Here is a 26,490-nt window from a genome sequence, read left to right on the forward strand (position 1 = left end):
TCAAGAAAACATAAAACTCGATGGAGGGAAATCTCTTTTAACAGTGCTGTGAATCAAAATAAACTTTATTGCTGTCAGTGGCATTACTAACATGAGTGTAAAATATCTAGCAAAATGGGGCCTTGATCTGTAATTGGAGTTGGTAGGTAGTCATGGCCTACAAATAATAAACTATATTAATAATAATACCGTGTGACAAGTGAACAAGTGTTATATTCTACCTTTGTTCAATGTGTCGATATGCCATTGACAGCTGTAATGGTACCAAGTTATTTAGAAATGCTTTTGTATAGTTACTGCCCACAGTGCACACACAGAACCTTCTCTAACATTCTTCATCAACAGCAGCCACCATTTCTCTCTGATATATAACCAGTAATTCACTTCCTTCCTTTGTCCCTGATTCTCTGAGGATATGACAGTCCCGATCCTCAGCTGGTACTGCACAAATATGTGTCCCTCCATCTGATGGAGGTGGGTTGTTTTACACCAGTTGAGGAACTGGGGCCCTGAGTCTCCACTATAAAACAGTCAGAGCTAATTCATATCACATGAAACCAAAGCAATGCTGATTTTAAATAAAATACAGGCAATGAAGAATCAAAATAAAAAGAAGTTGAATATCAGACCTCTGAGGTGAGCACTAGAGAAAGCTCCATGCATCCCAGCACTACTCTTTAATCACAGCAAGCCATTCAGCATTAAAGATGGGTTACCCGTGGAAGAGATTATGCTCCAGTCCCAACCTCAGGGCAGGCTGCATCTCCAGTTAGAATATTCCTCTTCCCTTCCAGACAGCTTGCCTGCCCCAAGTGGAAGCTCTCTCCCTGGAGAGCTGTCTTATATCAGCTCCTCACTCTGCGATGAAGAGTACTCCTGTCTGACGAGAATAAGCCATTTCCTCTCCAGGCCCTTTCCTGGTAAGTATTAGGGAGCTTGATCCATGCTAACTGTGCCTGGGCACATGAAGTTGCAGGAACATCCTGAATGACTCAGGTTAACAATTCCTGGTTAACCTTCCTCCTCCCAATTAGTGACTATTATCTTTTAATGGCAGTGTTTACCTTACCGCCATGGTTGTTACTGGGCCATCTGGAATGCCACTAACATTCAAATAGGCCCTGTGACCCTAGAGTCCAGTGTGTGACTTCCACTGCACAGACATTCATAATAGCAAGCCCTGATTTACAAACATGTGGACAGGTATCACAGATGCAGCAAGTGGATTACAATAAATCACCACACCAGTGGGTGTTTGGGACAAATATGCCTGGGACAGCTGTTGAGAGTGGTGCAAATACACCCTTACAAAATACACTGATTATTTGTCTCAAAAAAAAAAAAAAAGGTGGCACCCCTGCTGCCAGAAATTACAAGTACAATTAAACTGCTCACAGAACATGACTCCCACCAGAATTTGATAGTTTACTGGTGCTCACTTGTGGCAGAGATCTGTGTTCATGACTCTCTTTACAAGTCCTTATGGACCCCCGGTTTTCAGAGATGAGTAATTCAATAGGGACCGAACTCTATGTGGTCTGGAAGGTAGCAAAAAGTTACCAGCCTAAAGAAGATTTTCCAAAAGTAAACACGATGATTTAGGTTTTTTCATTGTACATCAAGACTAGTGCACTCCTGTCTCTCTCTGCCAGGCCTGAGGAGTCTCTTGTGGCAGCTCCCAGGCACACAGAAAGACCTTGCACCTGCACTGTCCTTTGAGATAGTGCAGCCTGCTTCCATTGGCTCACCCATAGGCAGCACATTCGCCAGCATTACACCATGCACAAATTCTCTCAATCACAGGGAACCGTTTCAGCTGGTATCATGGCCTCTCAGCAGAGGCTGAGGACCCAGCCCTATATTGCAAAGATAGGCTATTATTTTTAAATAGTTGTTTCAATAGTATTGCTTTCATGTGTGCAATGTTATAGGGACCACTCAATAATAAATCAGTTGTGTTCCACTTCCCAGAAATTAGAACAGTGACACACTGAGATCGTAGCGACACAATGGAGCTGTCTGATTGACATGGGACTCGCTGACACATAGAACAGTGGATCACAGTGCAAAACTGTGGGTCTATTTCGAATGCTGTATTTTACCTGAAGCTGCCTTGATAATGTAAACAGTACTGATATATAACAAAATACAATAAAAAAAACCCTACAGTGTATGATCGTGCCTGCACAAAATAACAATGAGCCCTTGAGTCTGCTGACTCACTAGAGCAGATGGAGCACCACCCCTGACTGTAATGAACATGTAATGCATAACAAGGTAAACACACAACACATTCTGACTTGTACTCTGTAGCCTTTTCACGACTTTCTTGAAGAAGATGCAAAACAACTGCCAAAAACAGCGCACGAGAAGACGTGCAATAAAGAGGGAATAGGCATTTATGTCTTAATCTTGTGCTGATTGACACCCATGGCAAAACACCCATGAACTTCATTGGTGCAGGGGCAGCTCCTTACTGACCGCTGGTTCAAACTGGCTGGTCTCAACGAGAAATTAAATATTTTTTTATTTTGGTACAGTATTTGCAGCAACTGTAATTGTATGCATAAAAACCCTTGCGTAAACTGGAAACTTGTATTTTTGGACAAGGTGTGTGTGCATTACGTACACACACACACACACACACACACACACACACACACACACACACACACAAAATTACAGAGTTTAAGGCCTGGTGGGCACACTGGATCACCTAGGATGTTCTACTACACATCTCAGGTCACTAAGCCCCGTGCAGTTATCTTTTCATTGAACCCAATAAATTGGATTAGACTAAAGTATTGCAGCCCTCGGGACATTAAACTATTGTGTGCCGTGTTCTGGGAACAGGACGGACCCAGGCCTGAGGCCCTTGCAATGGCAGGAAAGTGATTCGATGAAATATAGCTAGATCAACCTAGCAACTGCAAGCAGCATATACACAAAAACATGCATAGAAATGCATGCACATATAGGTATAGAGACACTCACAAATATATTAACACACTAAAGTACACACATACATTGTATAAAATCTAATTTGTCAAAAATGACTAGATCTTTGAAAACATTCAAAGTCAAGGTTGTTACTCCTCAAAATTGTGGCCATATATCACAGAGTAAGAAAAAAAATCCAGATACAAAAGCCTTGTAACATTGGTAATAACATGTAGACATATTTTAGTTGGCTACTTACATTGCAGACTTGGGTATGTCCTTTGAGAAGCTTCTTTTTTGGATATTAAATTAAGCTAGCTGCAAGCTAAGTCCCACATTTAAATATTTTAAGAACTTAAGTAGAGAGAGGAGTGGCTTCTGCTTCTTTCCTCTAGCAAATAACCACAAGCATGCGCTCCACTTGATACAGTCATCCAGGGAAATGTGGTAACATAATATTATCAGAAGCTGAGGTTTGTACAGCATGGAAGGAGTGCACGTGTTGCCATGTATCTCTTCAGTTAAGATGACTGGGTAAATATCCTGATTATAAGGTCTGTGGCTTGATTGCCTCAGTGCTGGTATGAATAAAAACTAATTCCTAATTCTTGATGGGTATTGGTTTCTGGTCTGGACAGAGCATGTATGAAAACAGATTATGTGCCTGGAGTTTGTGTGTTCTGTGGCTGCTCTATAGAGTACAGATGAGTTGCTTTTCAAAACAATCAACAGACTTTCCCAAAGCAGGATAGAAAATATCTGTATTCAGAAATATGTTTGTGTAATTTTCCTCTCTTTATCCAACACAAAATGTAAGTCTTGCCTTTACCTTGAAGACAAAGAATGGGTAAAGACTACAACTGGAACTGCCTGGAAAGGTGGATGTGAGATGAAGCCATGCTACTGTAGACACTTTATTTCACACCCGCCTGTTACTGTTTGCTACACCTAATTCTGCTTCCGATATGTGGGTGTTTCATTAAACTTGCATTCCTTTTTACTGCCAAATCTGTGCAAGTTAAATCACTTTACCATCCACACCCATTTTATGACCAACTTTGTAACTCACAAACTGTTTACAACATTATTTCATTTAGATCAGAAACTGCCATGGGAGTTATACTAGCTGGGACAGATTATTCTGATCTTGGTTTAGTGCAGAGTAAATTCAGGGTAGCTCTATTGAGTGCAATTGAGTCCAGTTCGTCAACAATTTTCATAAATTGCCATTTATATGAAACTTCTAATTGAAATTTCAAATGAAACATTTTTTCAAGGACATTTTTTTTAACTATTTCCCCTTGTTCTTGTTTAGCTATGATGGTGGTAAAAAATGTCAAAATTCAAAATGTCAAGATTTCAATTTAAGAGAAAGGAGAAAATAGCCAGCAACAATTTCCTCAAAATGATGTCCTGTTTTTCAACCAGCTCTATGACTAAATTAAATCTGCCTCATGTAGCATCTGGATTAGAGTGCCGTCTGCTTAGTCCAGCCTGCAGTGTGGATTGTGTTAGTCTGCCTTTATGTATGAGAAGAATCAGGCTTCCCGAACATTTTTCTGAGGTGCAGCTTGTATGGGTAGTTGATGGTCTCTTGGAATTGTTAGCATGTTAGAGATTTGGGGGGGGGGAAGGGTGCTGAGCTAGACAGCTTTAAAGATGGTGTATTGGAGGAGTGGGCAATAATTTTTTGCTGGGGACCACTTAGGAAATTTTTAAGTGGCCCAGGGCCACACAGGAAGGGGCGGGGCATCAAGGGGAAGGCACAGGGGGGCAGGACCAAGATACTTCTGTGTTCCCCACCCCCAGACAATGATTGGTCTGGGGGTGAAAGAGTGCCTTTACCCCCTCCTCATGTTCTCCCTAGGTGCTCATGCACTTGGTATGGGAGGAGACTTCCGCACTCCCCCATTCCCAGGCCTGTTAGGGGCTGGGGGCTGGGGAGCATGCAAAGCCTCCTCCACTCTGCCCCCACCTTGCAAGCAGCACGTGGCACTTAAAAGTGCCATATGCTCCTGGCAGGACAGGAGGAGGCTTCGCGCGCTCCCCTGTCCCTAGGCACTAATTGGCCTGAGGGTGGGGGAGCAGTAGGGCTTCCATGGGCTGGCTCCATCTCCTTGGCGGGCCGGATCAGGCCCATGGAGGCCCTTTTGCCCACCCCTGGTGTATTGGGAAGAAACTGACAGTATTTGAGGTGTATAAGAAAGTTCTCTTTATTTGATCTTTTCCCAAACTCATCAGAGCAGACTAAAGAATGGACAAAGGTTCCAGCTAGCTCCACTTGGCCCATATCTACTTCTAGTGTGAGTTATCTTTGAGTCCTCAAGCCCAGATTTCTCACTGAATATGATAAGAACATAAGAACAGCCAGACTGGGTCAGACCAAAGGTCCATCTAGCCCAGTGTCCTGTCTGCCAACAGGGCCCAATACCAGATGCCCCAGAGGAAGGGATCACAACAGGTAATCCCCACATGATCCCTTCCTTGTCACCCACCTCCAGAGAAACAAAGAGTAGGGACACCATTCCTACCTATCCAATTCCTGACTAATAGCTGTTGATGGACCTAACCTCCATGAATCTATCTAGCTCTTTTTGAACCCTGTTAAAGTTCTAGCCTTCACCACATCCTCTAGTGATGCAGTATAGCTAGCAATGAGAATGCTTTTTTTTCTCACTACCATAACTCTGAGTAGGCCCACATTTTGATTCTGTCCATTTAAAAGATTATGTGTTAAACTTCTAAATGCCAATTAATCTAACTCAAGCACAAAAGTGGACAACGCAAGGACTGGAACATGGTACGTCATACTGAATCTAAACTGTATTCTGCTCAAGTCTATTAAGGCTTCTGATTTAGTCTAGCCATAGCCCAACTTAAAATGACACAAGCAAATCAACAGAGTGAAGAGGTTCAACAGTCAAAGGCAGAGGCAATTAGTGAGGAGGGACCTGGAGTGGCCATGTAACCCCCCAATCCAAAAAGGGTCAAGACAACCCCTCTCTGCCCCAGGGCGTGCCCCTCCCTGCCCTTGTTCTACCCCTGCCCTGCCTCTTCCCCCAACTGAGGCATCCTGGAGAACTAGTGGAGCCCAGAAGCCAGGGCAAGCACTGGCAGCAGGGGACCAGCTGCTCCCTGCACTTACTGGTAGCAGGGGGAAGTGGAACAAGGTGTCTCTAGCTTGATTTGCACTCAGAGTTATCCCGAAATAGCGCCACTATGTAGAGGTAGCTAGAGAATTACACTGCAGACATTTAGGGTATGTCTAGACTACATGGCTCCATCGGCGGAGCCATGTAAACTATTTACCCGGCATAGGCAAAGAAGCAGGGATTTAAATAATCCCCGTTTCATTAAAATAAACATGGCCGCCGCGCTGTGCCGACAATCAGCTGATCCGTCACAGTGCGGTAGTCTAGACGCAGATCTGTCGGCTGGGGAAGCCTTTGCCGACCAATCCTGTAAACCTCATTTCACGAGGCATAAGGGATTGGTCGGCAAAGGCTTCCCCAGCTGACAGATCTGCGTCTAGATTGCCGCGTTGTGCCGGATCAGCTGATCATCGGCACAGCACGGCAGCCATGTTTATTTTAATGAAACATTATTTAAATCCCCGCTTCTTTGCCTATGCCGGGTAAACTAGTTTATATGGCTCCATCGATGGAGCCATGTAGTCTAGACATACCCTAAATGTGTTACTTTATAACCTGAGGAACAGATGTTATAGGAGAGATGAATACATTGCACCATCCAAGCAAGTGATTAATAAATTCTAAACTCTAACCACATATTTATCATTCTAATTCCTATTTGAACAATACTAACACAAAAATGAACCAGCCTGGTTTCCAGCTATGTGTTTGTCAGTCTTTGACTGAGACCTATGGGAATTAGCATGAGTTAGCACCTGGTCTGCCAGCATAACAAAGGACTCTTGTAATTCACTCTACGTGTTTGTTGTATAATAATTTGTATTTTGCACAATGCTACTGACTGTTACATGAAGAAACCTGGTAGTTCTGCTGGAAGAGACAGTAATGGGAAATCAGTGAAGCTAAAAATGAATGTTGTCATAACAAAAGAGAGACACTTCTTGGACTCCCACACAAATGGGCCTGGATTCAAACCAGTTTTTCACCTCACACCTACACTTGGACTAAGAAGACCAAAGGACCAGCCAAATCTCATAGTGTTATGAGATGTGCTGTAGTACACTTTGGCTTAGAACTCTGTTCTCCAAGCCATTGAAAACCAGAGTATTGTGCTGAGGACACCTTTGACATGTGAAAGAGGCCTGTGTATTGGCGAGCTCCAGTGGCACAATACCCGTTATCTGATCTTCAGTAGCAGACAGTGGGTACTGCCTGAAATTGTTCACAGATTCCATCCAATTTAGCACTGAAATGAATGCACAGAAACAAAGCTACTGTGTTGCGAAGAGCAGCATTAGTAGGAGTGTGGATGACTCTGAAGATCGTTTGGCACACAAAATTCTGAGTGCCTTCCCAGGCCCATCAACCACACATTGAAAGAGCCATAATTGTTTAATTGAAAAGGAATTTTAAAGGATTGTGCGTGTGTTCTCACTCACATGTTTTGCTGGCATCCCCTTGCCCTTCTGCCTAGCAATGCTGTAGGGATGTATTCTGTTCATTTTGAAATACTGCCTAGATCGTCGCTGTAAATAACAGCTCTCTTCACAGGGTTCTTGTGTATTGGTGTTGGGCTGATAACACTCCCAAAGTTAGTGTAGACATTTGTCTAAAAGTTCTAGAAGGTTTATGACACTACTGAGAAGATCAGAGCTTTCACTCTACAGGAGGACCAGATCCTCAGCCGGGGTGAGTAACTGTAAGGCCATTGAGGTCAATGGAACTATGACAATTTACATCTATTGAGCATGTGGACCAGATATATTTTATTGAATAGCAGTAAATATTTAACTGTGAGCCCTGCTAATACTCATGGCTTGGTCTGGGCTACAGAACCATTCCCTCTTTTCTTATATTTAAGCAGTATCTTCTGATATACCCCCACAAACCTCTTTCCAGAGAAATCCTGCATTTTCTCCCCCTTCTGCCCTGTACCTCAACACTGTCCCCTGACTCAGCTCCCTCATGAATTGTTATATAGATGCTTCTTTTCTTCCCCACTCCATTTTCATGCTTCAGCAGAAGCATAAGGATGAAGGGTGTGATGCCCCTCCTATGCCTTATGAGAATTAGCTTGTGAATATGAATATTTTCAGGTATCTAAAAGGGTGTCATAAGGAGGAGGGAGAAAAATTGTTCTCCTTGGCCTCTGAGGATAGAACAAGAAGCAATGGGCTTAAACTGCAGCAAGGGAGTTTAGGAAAAAAAATCCTAACTGCCAGGATGGTTAAACACTGGAATATGTTGCCATGGGAGGTTGTGGAATCTCCATCCTCTGGAGATATTTAAGAGCAGGTAGATAGACATCTATCAGGGATGGTCTAGATGGTACTGGGTCCTGCCGTGAGGGCAGGGGACTGGACTCAATGACCTCTCGAGGACCCTTCCAGTTCTAGTGTTCTATGATTCTATGCATAACTCAAAGATGCTTTTTTGCAAAACAGACATATCAATGTTACAGTTACAATCTGCTGGATTTGTATATCCTATTTTTGTGCATTCATCATTCTTGTATGTGAATTTAGAAATATGAAGTGTGGATCTGTTTATATCTCTAAATATGCTAATGAGGACCATTATTGGTGGCCCAGAAGCTTAATGACTCAGCCTTGTTTGTCCTGGAAGCCCAAATGGGAGGTTGACCCTAGGAAATGGAGGGATGTGAGGGAGGAATGAGGCACAAACCCCCAGTGGGGCAGACCAGGGAGGCTCTTAGTGCTCCTCAGGGTAGAAACTCTCCCGCAGGGCCTCCTGGATACTGAAAGCCCCCCGATGGACCTCCCAGAAGGCAGCCTGCAGAAAGTGCAGCCAGGCTCGCAGCAACGCATCCAAGAGAAACACCAGAGTGCCCAGGGGCAGCTCTGGCTCCATGTTGCAGAGTGCTGTGGTGTCCCGAGTGAGGGCCATCAGAGCATGCAGAGACAAAATGCTTTGCTGTCCCTCATTGAGGTAGGCAAGCAAGCAGGGAAAGCTGAGAGCCGGCTGTCGGGGGGTGAGGGTGGGGTGTCCCTTTAAATACAGGCCTCAGATAGCCTCAGGCAGCAGCCACACAAAGTGCATTGTTCACAGATTCCATCCTGACCTGATGCCCTGCCAGACCTGGTTCTGGCCGGCCTTAAATGCAGTTCAGCATCCACTCAGTGTGGACGCACTATTTTGAAATAGCAAAACGCTATTTCAAAATGCATTTTGTGTGTAGACGCATTATTTCAAAATAAGCTATTTTGAATTAACTATTTAGAAATAGCATATTTTGAAATAACGCTGTAGTGTAGACATACTCTTTTTGAATAAGTAGAAAGTTACTGATGCTCTTTCTTATTTTGGGATAGTCCTCATTCTCAAAAACACTCCCTCACACACACACACACACAAATACTTCCCCCAAAATCTTTTCCTCATTCTTGGCAAATGATAGTAAATAATTCTTACAGTATATAAATTACCCCCATTCAAATGTATACCATGTATAGGATGGCAGAAGGCACCTCTCTTCAGGCACATCTTTGCCAAAAGGTGTGATGTCAGTGGAAATACAGAGCTATTGTTTGGGGTGGAAATCTTTTGGATTGCATTTATTTATTATCACATTGGATATTTTGACCTACATTTGCAAAAATCTGGGATCCCTTTTGCAGATGGCATTTGTTCTTGCAAAAATTGTACCCACATTTTTTTCACACACACCAGCTTTGGGATTGTAATCTGAAAACTGATGCTGTAGACATGCATCATGCATGGAGCTATAATACTTATTATTTCTCAGTGACATCATACCCAGCTGAATTAACTTACAAGCTAAAAGGCATTTTTCTACAGCCCAGTTCCTGAGAGATAAACTGAAATGTAAAACTCAAAACAGGGTCCAATTTGCTTCAGGCATCAGTACTACTAAAAAGAAGCTTCAATTGGAGCTTAGTGAGCAAGTCTGTTGATAATAGAATCCAGTTCAGTCTGTCATGGCTGTGTTGGCTTTGAAGATCTAGCTCGAGTAAAAAGCAGTAAAAACATTTTTGTCAGCAGATGTAACTCTGTATTCTCAGGGGGAACACATTTGCTGACTAAGAAGTTCTACTTTTGCAGAATCATTTTTTCTGCCCATAATTATGCCTCAAACAGTTCTGAATAATTATTATTTATGAGCTCGTCAATCTTTTGATGTTTCTTTGTTTCCTCAGCATGTGATGATCATGGTGACACACAGATAATGACAGGTGACTGAGCAAGAGAATGGTTAGTATCCTCAGCTAAAAGCCCCACCCTTATATCCATGTGACACTGTGCAATGCCCCACTGTAATGCATATTGGCCAAACTGGACAGTCTCTACGGGAAAGAATTAATGAACACAAATCAAATATCCAAAAAGGCAACACACAAGAACCTGTTGGAGAACACTTTAATCTTCCTGGACACTCATTAAGGGATCTCCAAATCACCATTTTGTTTCGGACCAATTCCACAAGCCAAATACACAGAGAAGTGTTGGAACTTAACTTCATTCACAAGTTTAATTCTTTTGCAAATGGTATGAACTGGGATATTGGACGGTTCACACATTATCTTCCACATCTTATTGACTTAACCAACCAATCAAACAAACAATGAAGGTGCTAATGGTTCCTGATGTCTGTATAGAATCTGGTGTTGTTCATCTTCCTTTCCAAGTGCAAACTAATGGTTCTTATCAGCCTCTTGTAATTATTTAGTCTTTAAGGTGCTACTAGACTATTTATTGTTTTTGACGTTTTTCCTGTTATAGACTAACTCGGTTACCCCTCTGAAGTTTTCTAGTTTTGCAGCTAGGCTAGAACCTATAAATATTAAAATACAATGACAAGATTCCCTGTAGGAGTCTTATTACATCAAAACAGGAAGCTGTGGGTATATTTATTGCTATTATTAAAGATTTGGGGCCCAAATCTGCCAGTTTTATATATGCTGAGTAGCACGTGGCTCTGTAAGGGCTCAGTATAGTATCCAGTTCCACTGGAATGCACTTGAAAAGCAAGGAACTACTCGTAAAGATGTCCGAATCTGGCAATTATATTGCAGCAGCATTCTGTATGGGACTTCACTGAGATTTTATAATCTGAAGCCCTGAAAAATGTACAGTAAATTAGTGGCTGTTTATATAAGTCTCCACTGTTTTAATTAAACTAGTTTATGTGAGCAAGTGCAAACCCTGTGTTGACATTCTTACTTCAGTTTTTACATGCCTTATTTCGATTCACTTTAAACCTGTTCCTTTTAGTTCAAATTAAACTGAAAGAAGCCTGGTGAAAAACCACATAAGAGGTTCTACATAGCCTTTTGCACCAGTTTTACTAAACTGATTTAAAAGCAGAGCTCAAGTTTATGTTCCTGGCACAGAGATAGAGAAATTAGGTAGCATAAAATACTCTTGTTGGAAGCTTGCAACGTAATACTACTTTCTGTCTTAGAATCCAGCATGATTCCTCACAAGAACACAAAAACAGAGGAAGGTAGAAAACAGGCTTCTCCGTAAAACAGTTCACACATCACTTAACACTGGCTATCTACGGACTGACTGCTGTACAGCCCAGTTCACATGCTGCCCTACAGAACCCCTAGCCTGCAAGCAGGACCAAGAAACATCCTGAGCATTTAAAGTGCCATTGTAACAGTTTGCAATATGGTACAATTTAACTGGTGCAACTCTGCATTTAGGAAAGCCCTTAGATTGGCATAGAACATGATAAAAACAAAGGCCTTGTCTACACTTACTGGGAGATTGGCACTGTAGGGATCAGTCTTCCAGGGGCTGATTTAGCAGGTCTAGTAAATATCCACAAAAATGACCGCTGATCACGCTCCCATCCACTCCAGTACTCCACTGGGGTGAAAAGAGTAAGGGGAGTCGACGTGAGAGTTTCTCCTGTTGACCCCCTGCAGTAGAGATGCTGCAGTAATTCGAACTAAGGTACGGAGACTCCAGATACACTAGTCACATAGCTGGAGCTATATACCTTAGTTTGACATTGCCCCCTCGTGTAGACTTGGCCAAAGGAATAGGCCGAAAAGGGAGGAGCAGGGATTAAAACTGTGTGAGGAGGCCTTTGGGAGAACTCTGTTCCAAACAGGGCACAGTGAACAGAGGCAGCTAATCACCCCAAATGTCTGAATGTTCAGCTGCACCCAACCAGGAAACGTTTTGCAGTTCTCCCCTCTTTCTCAGGCTATTCCTTTGCAACACCCTCCCATGTTCTTATGCTGTAGGGATTCTGAAAGGCACCAGCCGCAGCAAAGGTTGGTTGAAACTGTCATCTGAAAACAATTATTTAAAAAGAAATAAGTCAGGGGAAAACACTGCCCCCAGTCTTCAAAATGACATAGCCTGGCTACTTCTGGCTTCATTTTACATGAGGAACTCTTCATACAGCAGTCACCACAGCGACCTAAAAAAATTGTTCTCTAAGGGCCATATCCCAGCTTTGTTTCCCATATGACTCCCTCATCCAGGTTGGAGGACTGGATATGACCCTTTAATTGTAACCCGGGGGAAAAGAAGAGGTTTGCATCATATGTTGTGGACAAATGGGCTCGTTTTTGGCTCCTACTCTATAGATGTTAGTCATGTAATTTCATAAAAGCAATACTATTCACATTCTGTGCTTCATATCCTGTTTCCACAATAGGCTCCCTATAAAAGAACTCTTGAGCATGACAACATCATTCTGAAACAGCATTATCCTTTAATACAACATGTGACCACTAGATGGTACTCATACTAGAGAATAATACAACTAGAGCAAGAGCAATGATAGTATATATACTGTATATTTGAGAGAGCTTTCCTGTCTTTATGTGTGTCTGTCTTTCTGTCTGTCTGCCCATCCATCTGTCTGTTTGTTCTAGAACTCTTCCTAGGAGTAAGAGCTAGGAACACCAAATTTGGTGGGCAGCTTCTTCTTATCACAACTTAAAGTAAGGTCACAGTTTGCTCATGCCAGGAAAATGGGATGTGCCTGGAATGAGATTACTTCTCAGAAAACCATAAAGAAAAGAGACAGAATCACTAGGCAGGTTAAAGGGAATGGCTGGGGGCACGCCCTTCCCTCCAGGACTGCCCCAGTCCCGAGTCTCCCACCCCCCAGACACACTTTAGAGAGGGAGGTGGGGCTGAAGCTTCCTCCCTTCCTCCCTAATTCGTACAGGGACATTGGTGGCTGTTTCCTTTAATCAGGGAGCAAGGGGAAAGTGCACAGTTTGTTGCATCCCTCACTCTGGCTGGGGAGTGTGTGGGGTAGATGAATCTGGACTTGCCCTAGCTGGGGGGCATGCATCCCTCCCCCATCTGTACCTGCTGGAGTGTAGGGAGCAGGAGGGAGCTCAGGGATGAGACAGAAGCTTGGGGCGCAGGACACTTACCTGGGACAACCAGGGCTGCAACAAGAGTGGGACAAGTGGGGCGCTTACCCCAGGCACATCACATCTTAGAGACCTGCCAAACATGCAGAGAGAAGTTGCAAAGGGAGGACTGAGAACTCCCCCACAGGTACACTTGTGAAGGGAGAGCAATGTGACCTTGGGCTTGGCGCAGGGCAGGTAGTCACATGGGGTAGCCACTTGGCCTCCCCTTTAGCTTGTGCCCCCTAGTATGGGAAGGCATCCGTCACCTCTGTTTCGGGACTTGTGAATACTTTCATTAGGAATGAACAGACATCTTTGAATAAATGCCTGTGGCCTCTTAAATTACCAGCATTCTTTGTTTAGTCTCTGTAATAGTATTGGTTATAATGGACTCTTCTGATACTGTCTTGGATTCATATACATCAAGATGTAATGCAGGACACCTCTAATATGAAAATAAGATCCGGACAGCTAAAGGGTGAAAACCAGGAGGCAGGCAGGCAGTTTGATGTTCCAAAAAAAATGGGAGAAGAAGGTATTGAATAAGAAACTCTGCCCGAACTACATAGGAACGGCCATATGGGTCAGACCAAAGGTCCATCCAGCCCAGTATCCTGTCTGCTGACAGTGACCAATACCAGATGCCCCAGAGGGAGGGATCACAACAGGTAATCCCCATGTGATCCCTCCCCTGTCACCTACCTCCAGAGAAACAGAGGCTAGAGACACCATCCCTATCCATCCTGACTAATAGCCATTGATGGACCTAACCTCCATGAATCTATCTAGCTCTTTTTTGAATCCTGTTAAAGTTCTAGCTTTCACCACATCCTCTGGCAAGCCTAACTGTGGGCTAGTCTGAGAGTCAGCAAAGTACTTAAGCATGTGCTTAACTTTATACACCTAAGGAGTTCCGTCGACTTTATTACTACATCATAAAGAAGAATAAGAATCTGTCTCTTACCTAGCACTTCCGTCAGCACATCTCAACATGCTTCACAAAGGAGGTCAGTAATATTATTCTCATAGGACTACTTATGTGCTATAAACTAGACCTATATTTAACTCCCTGGCTGAATCAAAACCAGAATGCTCAATTGCTCAGCCTCACAAATGTACATAACGTTGCCCCTTTCTGAAGTGAGCAGTTAGTCCAACTTTGGGGCCCCTTGGTCTGGATAGCCCAGCTGGGCGTAGAAACTGGTGGTAATCAGGTATGTTTTTGATGCAGGTTTATTTATTTACAAAGAACATGTAAATACCAGGAAACAGCTTCTGTTGCTTTCAGCACTAAAAGCGTAGGCTATGTCTACACTGGCGGGTTGTTGTGCCAGAAGTATGCAAATGAGGCTAAGTGTGGAATATCGCCGAGCCTCATTTGCATACCTAATGAGCCACCATTTTTGTGGAAGAGGCTCTTGCACTAGAAGGAGCTGTCTACACTGCCCCTTCTTGCACAAGAAAAACCCTTTTGCGCAATGCCGCTACACTGATTATTTTCAGGAATAACGGCATTGTGCAAGAGGGTTTTTCTTGCTCAAGAAGGGGCAGTGTAGACAGCTCCTTCTAGCGCAAGAGCCTCTTCCACAAAAATGGTGGCTCATTAGGTATGCAACTGAGGCTCAGCAATAGTCCATGCTTAGCCTCATTTGCATACTTCTGGCACAACAATCCACCAGTGTAGACATAGCCCTAGTGTTAGCCTACCCAAAAACCTCTCCAGAGTCAACTACTGTGCTTTCAGCTGCTCGTTTAGGATCCCTCTTCCCCTCAGTCTTTTTCAGTTTTCTGTATGTTCTCTGTCCCCTTCTGGTAGCCAAACACAATACCAGTGGAACCTTTCACCCATCGGGTGCTAGTTTTGAGCAGATTCTACAGGTTGGACCCCCCCTGGTCCAGCACCCTTCAGACTTCAGTGGTCCCAAATGACGTAGTTTGTTGGACAAGAAATGGTCAATTCCACCCCTCTACTGCTGGCCTCTGTTCTCCCTGGGGCAGCCAGCCTCCCAGCTAGGCTCCCCTCCTGGTTGTTGAACCCACTGCCTCTGCTGCCGGACTTCCTGCCCTTGGACCAGCTTCACTCCAGTTCCCCTCCTCAGGCTCTGGCCACCATCCCACTGACTGCTGATTGGCTCTTCTCCCAGCTGCCAGCCCCTCTGCCACTGGACTCCAAACCAGCATCCACTCCTAGCTGCTGGGCTTTCTGGCCTTGCGAATCTCTGGTACAGTAACATCTCTAGTCCCGCTGGACCACAGATGTTCCGGACCAGAGAGGTTCAACCTCACGTCCCTTTAAACTCTGTTCTAGTTCTAGCCTTCACAGCCTCCTGCAGCAAGGAGTTCCACAGGTTGACTCTTTGCTTTGTGAAGAACAACTTTCTGTTACTAGTTTGAAGCCTGCTACCCATTCCCTTTCCTTTGGTGTCCTCTAGTCCTTCTTTATGGGAACTAATGAAGAACTTTTCTGTATGCACCCTCTCACCCAACTCCTGCTTTTAGAGACCTCTATCCTGTCCTCTCCTCCGTCTCCTCTTTTCTAAGCTGAAAAGTCCCAGTCTCTTTAGCCTCTCTTCATATGGGACCTGTTCCCAACCCCTGATCATTTTAGTTGCCCTCCCCTCTCCCAGCCTCTCTCTTCCCCTCTCCCACCTCCTTTTCCCAGTCTCCCCCAGTTTTGTTCAATAAAGACAGATTCCATTTTTGAACACAATTGTCCTTTATTTTGTACATCAAGAAGAGGGGCTAGGGAAGGGTAAGTGGAAGGAGGTGAGGGAGGAATGGGGTACGTGCCCCCGATGGGGAGGACTGGGCTGGCTCTGTGGGCTTTTGGGGGTGGAAGCTCTCCTGCAGCCCCCCAATTGCCCCCTCTCCCCAGATGGCAGCCTGTGGCAAGTGCAGCCGGTCTGATGGCCGAGTGCTGTGATGTGCCCAGTGTGGGTACTCCGGACACTCCAAGCTAGGACTGCTTTGCAAGCGGGGCACCCTGAGAACTGTCTGTCCGGGGTGGGTGTCGGGACCCTTTAAGCACAGCCCTCAGCTAGCCTGAGGCAGCATCTCCACGCTCTAAGTCCTCCTCTGATGCCCTGCCGGCACTGCTTCCGGCCATCCTTAAGCCTGGTTCAGGGTCCACTTAATGTGGATGCGCTAGTTCAAATTAGCAAAATGCTAATTCGAACTAGTTTTTAGTTCTAGATGCGTTAGTTCGAATTAGCTTAGTTCGAATTAGCGCTGTAGTGTAGACGTACCCTCTGACCCCAGTTTGCACTAGATTTTTAGCTTACACCACAAGGCTTCCCCAGTTCACGCCAATAATAGTGTGCTTCACTAGCATGGTGTGCTGCAATGGAGGCTGGTGGAGCTGTTTACCCAACAATTGCCACTTTAATTCTCCCTAGGATTGTATTAGCTTTTAGTGCATCGCTCACTTTGGCAGTCATTTGGGGCACCTAATATTGAACATGTCGGGGGAGAGGGATAGCTCAGTGGTTTGAGCATTGGCCTGCTAAACCCAGGGTTGTAAATTCAATCCTTGTGGAGGCGATTTGGGGCAAAAATTAATCAGGGGTGGTACTTGGTCCTACTGTGAAGGCAGGGGAGGGGACTGGACTCAATGACCTTTCAAGGTTCCTTCCAGTCCTAGGAGATAGGCAATCTCCATTAATTAAATTAGAAAACATACAAATGACACAGTAGTAAGCTGGAGAGCTGTCAGGGATGATAGCTATGGTTTGATCAAGAGCCAAACCATAATCTGATGCTGAGGTCCTTACATTGTGCTTTGAAAGCCAGCAAACCAGGGCTCTGGTGGAGTACAAATGGTACTGAAATCTGTAGACTGGGAGCCTCAACTGAGAAACTTCTGCTATTGGTTCTGGATAGTTCAGTTTATAGGGTGAAATCTTAACCCTTAGCAATCATAGAGTGTTGCCACTGAGTGCAACAGGGCCCAGGTTTCACCCTGGGGTATGAAAGGGAGAAGAGCTCTTTCAGGTAGCTGGGTGTGGATTTCAAGTTTGTACTAACTCCTTGAATTGCACACAGGAAAAGAGGACAAAATGTTTGAGTACAGGTGTTGCCTTTTGAAGGGAAGGCATTGTATACATGTAAGAATGCAATAAAGTACTAGCATTTGTTCCAAGTGCTCAGAGACATGTTCTTTCACAGTGCTGCATCTTGGCATGTGATATCTATAAAGGCAGCACTCAAGAGATTTGTTTAGATAGGTTGATCATGACATGCAGTGCAGTTCTATCTGCTTCCTCCGCTGTAAAGTGGAAAAATGCATCCTCATTCAGGTACTGTGAAGGAGGTTACAAGTGGTTAGCTCCTCTCTCTCTGCTCATGGCAAGACACAAGCCAGGTTGCTGAAGCTATATGTGGGACTCCATTTGTAATTCTGACAAGCATGTATTTTGATAAGCTCTGAGAACTGATGTTGAATTCTAAGAAGGGAATAAAGAAATTCTGGAGAACAGATTCAGGGGCTCTTTGATGTTCCTTTTAGAATAAACAATTCCTTAAAAGAAGAGTCTTTTTTTCTGTTGACTACATAGTGCACCACAAGAAATGTTCCCATCTACTTCCCAAAGTACAGAAGGGGGTGCACGTCTCCTGCTGGTTTTCACTCTATTTGTACTGGCTTCTCTAGAGACATCATAAGTTATGATCACACTAGGCTAGGATTTGGAGTTAGAAAGGGTTGCTCTATTTTTTGCATTAGAAAGAGCTCCCTTTGTACATCTTTGGGGAGAAATACAGATAATCCAGACAATTTCCATGAGCACGTGGGCAGATTTCTATGGCTGTGTGCTGGGCAGACTCAGGGTTTAATGGACAACTGGTGACGAAGCAGCTTTTTAAGATGTATAAATTATAGTGCCTCAGTAGTAGGAAATGATCAGTTCAAAATATTGAGTGTCGGCTCATCTCCCTAAATCCAAGGAGGGCCCAATTCACCTATCACACTTATGAAACCCCACTGACTTCTGAGTAATTGCACAGGAATCTGAGAGAAGAATTTAGCTCTAAAGATTTATTGGAGCTGAATAGTGTTTTTTGCTATTTTATTTGTGTGAGTGTTTCCTTGTGTTTCCAGATCCAATTTGTAATATGAAAATCAAATCTAATATTGCACAGAAATATAAGGAGGCATAACATAGACCCAGACCTAAAGCCCTTATTCCCACTGATTTCAATGTATCTTGAGTACTGACTATAGGACTGCGCCTCACCTGAGGTATAAGCGATGAAGAGTCCTGTGGCACCTTATAGACTAACTGAAGTGTAGGAGCATAAGCTTTCGTGGGCAAAGACCCACTTCGTCAGATGCATGTGACCTGAGGTATGCAACAATGAACCTGAATGATCTCTCAGTCACATTACTCGCCTTCTCTGGAACGTTTTGGCATTACACTGCTGCTTTTAAATGGCCATAAAGGGAAAATAGAAAGAGAATTTCTGTTTCTAGGAACAATGGGCCCACGCCCCAGCCAGTGTAAATCAGTGTAGCCACTTCAATGGACTCATGCTGATTGATGCCAGCTGAAAATCCGATCCAGCGCCCTGGTCTGGGGTGATGGCTGGGTCCGATAACACTGCAATTTGGCGCTTGCTGATGTCACGCCCTTTGCACTACACAATGTAAAATTAACTCAGCATATTGACACAGGATTTCTCAAGACACACACGCCAACTCTTTCACCTCAGTGCTCCCAATGGAAGCCTTTAGAGAAACTCAGAAACAATCAGAGGAGCCAGTTTTCCCAGTGAGATATAAGTCCCCTGATAGAAAATGTAAATGCATTTCCATGATAATAGCAAGGGCTACCTGACAGATCTCCTGTTACAGCAGCTGAGCCTTTCCTTGAAATCTTCAGTGTGGCCATCATAATATATAGACTTTGTGGAGAGAGTGGTGGAGTGGTCATGTCCTGTAGTCTAGCGGTGAAGGGACAGAAAGATGGGCTCCAGTCTGAGTTTTTTACTATGGGCCACCACTCAGAGCAGCACCCTCTCTTCTGGGCACCTTCCCTCTCCCTTCCGTTCTCCCTCAGCATAGCTCAGTGTTGTCAGCAGGCTGGGTGAGAGAATAAGGGCCCAGACCACAAGTCCTGCCCATATTCACCCTGCAGAGGCACCTCTAGTAACTCCTGTATCCCATAGGCCTGCCTAGTCCCCTACTCAGTGCATTTCAACCTGGCAGATATGATCATAGCACTGCTCAGCCGTGCTCCACCTGACCCTCCATCATGAGAGAGGGCCAGGCACACAACTTTAATGGTCAGATCTGTGTGCTCCCTCTTCATCCAATCCAAGTTCCATTGGCACACCCCACAAATACTAGGTACGCAAGCACAGTTGGCAAAACTACCCTTTCCCAGGAGACCACCTTCATTACAACAATCTTGCAGCCCACTGAGATGACGGATGGCCTCTCGTGGGGCCCACTCACTAGCCTCGGTTGCCCGTCTCTGCTCTAAAAGATATGATCTAGCTCTATCAAGGCTTGGTGCAGAAATTATTAAGTGGCCTGCGTTATGCTGGAGGTCAGATTAAATAGTCACAAGAGTTCCCTCTGGCCTTCAAATCTTTGAATCTTTAAGTCTCCATTTCCTTATTCCTTCTCAGCCTGTTTGACCTGGAGGACATCCATAAGCACACCTGAACATATTTTTAGAAACAAATGTCCTCGCAAAACTTGACGTGGAACCAGAAGAGAAAATCATTTTCCTTGAATAACTTCACGTTGGCAAGCTACTGTACTTCTTGTTATGTACAGTTGGTTGGCTAGAACATGCTGTGTGTTACAGTTAAGCCAGAACTCAGAACCACCTTCTGCAAACAACCGTTGTCAAAAGAAACCACTTTAAAATTTCCCCGGGATTCCTCGGCAAAATTCAGTTTGACTGTCAGTGACCACCACCTAAGCTCCCTCTAAGTTAAGCGGCCTAACAGCCCCGCATAGGGGCTCAGGGAGCTGCCCTGGGTGGGGATGAGGAGTAACAGTTAATTCGAGGGAAGGCTTTTGGATCAGACTACCGCGTCTACACACGGCAAGTTAAATCGGGCGACCGGCATTTTAAAATGGTGACCGGTTGCGAATATGCTAATCAAGCGTGGGATATTTAAATCCCGCGCTTCATTAGCAACTATGGTATGCTTCATTCGCCTCCCTAGTCCGAACTAGGGGGCAAGTGTAGACATACCCAGAGAGAGGGCTTGGTGTAGTTCTCTCTCCCCGAGACAGTCTACATACTGAACGCCTTATCCCCAGCCCCAGTTCAAAGCCCTCATCCCTCCCCCACCCCCTCTGATTCAGCCATGAAACCCCTCCCACACACCCTCAATCTCACTCCTGAGCCATAATGTCCATTTGCGCAATGACTTTTGTTGTGTGATACTTTCATATTGGTGCACATAATGAAAGTCATTCTGCGCATGGACATTAAAAATAATTAGAGGGAACACTGACCACTGCCACTACTAAGCAGTTAGGTGTGTGCTGGTCTTTTGGGCAATGGCTTCAGACCAGCTTCATGTCAATAATATAAACAGAGCCGGAGGCTGCTGCTGAGTAAGGAGATCGGGGGGGATATTAGTATAGTGCTGATCTATAGAGATGTTTTTTAGAGATTTGTGCATCTATTTGTCTGTGAGTCCATCTGTCCTTCTGTGAGTCCCATTTTCTCAAGAACGCCTCCTAAACGGTAAGCGCTAGAACCAGTACATTTGTTATGCAGCTTCCCTTTCTCCTCACTCAAAGCAGGGTTTGGTTGTGCCAGGAAAACAGGATGTACCTGGAATTCGATTGTTTTCTGTAACATGGAAAGGGAGGGGGCTGATCAGAGGGACGCGAGACTGCACAGTCACCACCGGGGGGCAGCGAGTGGGGGGGCATCTATACTGCAGAGTGATCACTGGGGGAATGGCTGGTGGGGGATGGGGCTTGCCATCTTGCTGACCACTGCCAAGGCAAGTGGTCACCTTGTCCCAAACTGCGCCACCCCAGCCCTCAGCCCCAGCACCAGTCCCACTGCCCCCACCACTGAGGCTCCCCTCCTGCGAGCACCACTGGAGCCAGAGCCTGCCCCCCAGAACTGTGCCTCCCCTCTTCATCACCGTCCAGCCCAGGCAGTTCTGGGGCCAGCCTGCAGTCCCCTGCCCACCCCCAGGCCAAGCCCAGGGAGTGCTGGCGGGGGCCTCCACAGCCCCCCTCCACCTTCAGACTGGGCCTCAGAAGCACTGGTAGGAGGCCTCTGTGGCCCCCCTAGCCCTGGTGGGCCTGTCACCTCCTAAACCCCAGCTGGACCCAGGCAATGCTGGGTAAGTCTTCTAGCAATAATATATAGAAACCAAACTGGATGCCCTAGAAATATTGTACAAGTAATTGCTACACTAGTTACCGACAATAACAAATGTTTGGTTTATCTCTAATGGCTCATATCTCATATTTATACCAGTTTATTTTTTGCTAATCTTTGCGTGTTTTCCCTGATAGTTTGATCCAAATAGAGATCGTTTTGATAACTCTGCATCAAGTTCTCACATGCTTGAAGGGAGGAGGGACCCACCCCATTCTTTCACACTCCAGTTGTCCTTCTGTGTGAAATATTTTACGGAGAGAGTAGCTAATATGAAAGGGTCTGACCTTGCTTGCCTTTAGCACCAAGAAGTTCATTGGGTACAATCCCAGGCCTATTGTCGTCAGTGGGAATTTTGCATTTGCTAGGAATGGAGTCTCTGGGGGCTGAGACAACCCATAGCTCTAAGAGGGGAAGGGAGGGCTTGTGTCTAAGGCATTGGGCTGGGTCTCAGAAGATCTGTCTTTGTGACTTTGGGTAGGTCACTTAGGGTGAGATCTTCACCCCACTCTGGGTTTTTGTCCAGTGTAAAGAGATCCTAGAAGCTCGGGACCACGATATCTGCCTAGATGAGGATTCCTCTATTGTGGGCAGGGACCCATCACTGAGCCCTAGGCAAACCTACCCGTTCTTGGCCTCTATCTTCTCATATGCTAATAAGTGGCAATAAATAGCCATATAGCACAGTCACTGTGGCTGGGTTGGCCATGCTGTGGATCTGCTGGGACTGGCTCCTTGGAGCACTGCTTCCCATGATGGAGGGGCAGCTGTGCTACATTTGAGTAGTGTTGCCACTCTGTGTGCTATGTCACAAAGCCACTCACTCATATTTAGACCATCTGATGACAGGGGGGCATCTGGGCTAACCACCTCTCATTGGTGCATGAACCCCTGAAACACTCACAGCTATCTATCCTCTGCCTCCAGAGCCACAGGTTTTTTTTTCATCCATTCATATATTCCATGGGCGAAAGGAACCATTGTGAATTTGCTGCAGGCCATAGACCTTCCCCGCAATAATTCTTTGCAAGATCTATTTTCGAAAAATACCATTTTTTTTTCTGAAATTGCAAGTAATGGGGAATCCACCACAGCCCTGATAATCTGTTCCATTGGTTAATTACTCTCACTATTAAAACTTTGCATCTTGCTCTGATTGGGTCTAGCTTCAATGTCCAGATATTGGACTGGGTTATGCTTTTCTCTGCTAGACTGAAGAGCCCATTATTAAATATTTGTTCTCATTGTACATACCTCTAGACTCTATTCATCACCCCTTAATCTTTGCTTTCTTAAACTAAATAAATTATGCTTCTTGAACCTATTGCCATAAGGCAGGTTTTCTACTCCTTTAATTGTACTTGTGGCTCTTCTCTGAACCCTCTCCAATTTTTCAACATCTTTCGTGAATTGTGGAAATGAGAATAGGACACAGGATTTCAACAGAGGTCACAATAGTGCCAGATACAGAGGTAAAATAATCTTTCTACTCCTACGTGAGATTCCCCTATTTATTGCATTAGCCTTTTAGGCCACTGTTGTCATACTGTCCCTTAATCTGTTCCAGTCACTGAACATTTACACTTAGCCATATTAAAATGCATATTGTTTCTTGCTCCCAGTTTACCAAGTGATCCAGATTTACCATGCCTCCAATTTTTGTTTCATCCTCAAGTTTTATCAGTGATGATTTTATGTTTTCTTTCAGGTCATTGATAAAAACGTTAAATAATGTAAAGCCAGCAACAGATACCTGTGGGACTCATTATAAACACATCTGCTCTATGATGATTTCCCATTTACAATTACATTTTGAATCCTATCACTTAGTCAATTTGTAATCCATTTAACGTTTGCTGTGTTAATTTTATATTGCTTTGTTTTTTAATCCAAATGTTGTGCAGTAGCAAGTCAGCAGCTTAAAAAATCTAATAACATTTTATCAGTACTATTATCTTTATCAACCAAACTTGTAACTTCATTTCAAAGAGAAATGGATAGTGTGAAGAAATGATTTGCCATACAACAGTGTTGATTTTCATTTCCCTGCTTTAATTCTTTATTAATTGAATTCCATATCAGTCACTCTATTATCTTGCCCAGGATTGATGTCATATAGGTCTATAATTACCTATTGGTCTGTCATGCCATTACTCTATTTTAAATACTGGCTCAGTATTAGCTGTAATCTGGAACTTCCCCTCTATTCCAAGATTTAGGCTGTGTCTAGACAGCAGAGCTTTTATGGGATACTGGATGTATCCTAGAAAAGCTATGCCACATCCAAGGAACGCATCTGCTTTTACAGAACAATTTCCAAAAATGCAGATGTGTTCTTTCACCATCCCTGTACTCTTCATTCTACGAGGAAGACGGGATGTGCTAAAAGAGAAGTTTTTTTCTGAAATTTAGCGCTGTGTAAACAGGCCAAATTTTGGAAAAGCCTCTTTAGAATGAAAAGTGGAAAAAATAGACAAATTGCGATTTGCAATTTGTGTATCTTTTTCTGACTTTTCTTTGCAGTGTAGACCTAGCCTTACTGAAAAATCAAAAACATTTCAATGAGCACCTTAGCTAACTCTCTTAAAATTCTTGGATGCATGTTTTTGGGACAAAATGATTGAATGACTTCTAACTTTAATAGCTACTGTTTAACATCCTCCTGAGACAGTAGGAGACTGGAAAGAGCGTAATCACCAGCATTCATCTTTCCCCCCTCCAGGAACAGAACAGAAATACTTTTTATTGAACTGTTCTGTCTTTACTGCATTATTATTCATAATTCTATTAATTCCATCTGTAATACCATTGTCAGGATCTTTTCTTTTTATATATGTTTATAAAACCTCCTTTTTGTCCTTAGTTCTGCTGGCTTTAGATTTCTGTTTTTGCCCCTTTATTTCCCTTGCCAATTTAATATAATTCCTAGTTTCTGATTTATAGCCACTACTATCAGCTTCCCCTTTCTTCCATTTGTTATAGTTTATTGTTCATAGCTGCCTTGATTCCCCTCTAAACTAGGTCAGTTTTTACACAATAAAACCTTCTTCCTTGATTGTGACTTTTTGGGTACCTAGTAGAATATTCTTAACAGTTCTAAGTTATCGTTCACATTTTTCTAATTAAATATTTACTCTGAGCTAATTTGTCCCATAATTGTTTTCAGCTTTGTGAAACTATCCCTTTTAATGCACCAAATATATATATATTACTTATTAAACCTTTATTCTGTTTGCATATTATAAATGTGATCTAGTCATGATCACTGTCTCATGTATATAGGCTGCCATTAATTTATAACAGTTCTTCTCTACCTATTAAGGGCAGGTCTAATATAGAATTGCCCTGTTTTGCTGCGACAGTTTTTGAGTTAGTAAATTGTCATCTATGTTAAGAATTTCCATGGATGCATTATTGCTGGCAGCAAGCGCCCTTCAATATGGGTCAATACAACTGATGTGCCACAATCATGCAGCTTTCTTTCCTATCCATTATAGCTAGATGTGTAAGGAGCTCCTATTCCCTAGCATAATCTGATCTGTAATGACACCAACTAATACCCCATAGGTGCTTTATCTGTTGGGACATGGCTCTATACACATTCAAGGTTGTTTTCTTCTGAGTTATCAGTGACTCACAAATGGTTAATGCTCTTTTTTACATAGTGTGTCATTTACACTCCCCTTTTGCTCACTCGGTCGCTCTAAATAGGTTATAACAATTGGTTTAATTTTGTAACTGTGAAAGCATCACACCAGGTTTCCATAATACCAGCTAAATAAAATTTATGCTCATCAACGACTAGTTTCATTTTTACTTGTCTGTTACTCAAGAGCCTAGCATTGTGTACAGATAATTCCAGATTTTCTTCTTTTCATGTCCTTTGGTTCCTTGATTCAATTTGTTCTCAACATCTTGATTTTTGCTAAATGAGTTCTCAGACCTTTTCTCTGTTTTACTCTCTTAGGGTACGTCTACACTACAACGTTAATTCGAACTAACTTAGTTCGAATTAGTTAATTCGAACTAAGCTAATTCGAACTAACGGATCCAGACTAAAAAACTAGTTTGAATTAGCGTTTTGCTAATTCGAACTAGCATGTCCACATTAAGTGGACCCTGAACCGGGCTTAAGGATGGCCGGAAGCAGTGCCGGCAGGGCATCAGAGGAGGACTTAGAGCGTGGAGATGCTGTCTCAGGCTAGCCGAGGGCTGCGCTTAAAGGGTCCAGACCCCCACCCCGGACAGACAGTTCTCAGGGGTGCCCCGCTTGCAAAGCAGTCCTGGATTGCATTGCCCGGACTACCCACACTGGGCACATCACAGCACTCGGCCATCAGCCCGGCTGCACTTGCCGCAGGCTGCCATCTGGGGAGAGGGGGCAATTGGGGGGCTGCAGGAGAGCTTCCACCCCCAGAAGCCCGCAGAGCCAACCCAGTCCTCCCCATCGGGGGCTCGTACCCCATTCCTCCCTCACCTCCTTCCACTTATCCTTCCCTAGCCCCTTTTCTTGATGTACAAAATAAAGGACAATTGTGTTCAAAAATGGAATCTGTCTTTATTGAACAAAACTGGGGGAGAATGGGAAAAGGAGGTGGGAGGGGGGAAGAGAGAGGCTGGGAGAGGGGAGGGCAACTACAATGATCAGGGGTTGGGAACAGGTCC

Source organism: Pelodiscus sinensis, chromosome 1, assembly GCF_052426305.1.
Source record: "Pelodiscus sinensis isolate ZL-2025 chromosome 1, ASM5242630v1, whole genome shotgun sequence".
Taxonomy (NCBI): domain Eukaryota; kingdom Metazoa; phylum Chordata; order Testudines; family Trionychidae; genus Pelodiscus; species Pelodiscus sinensis.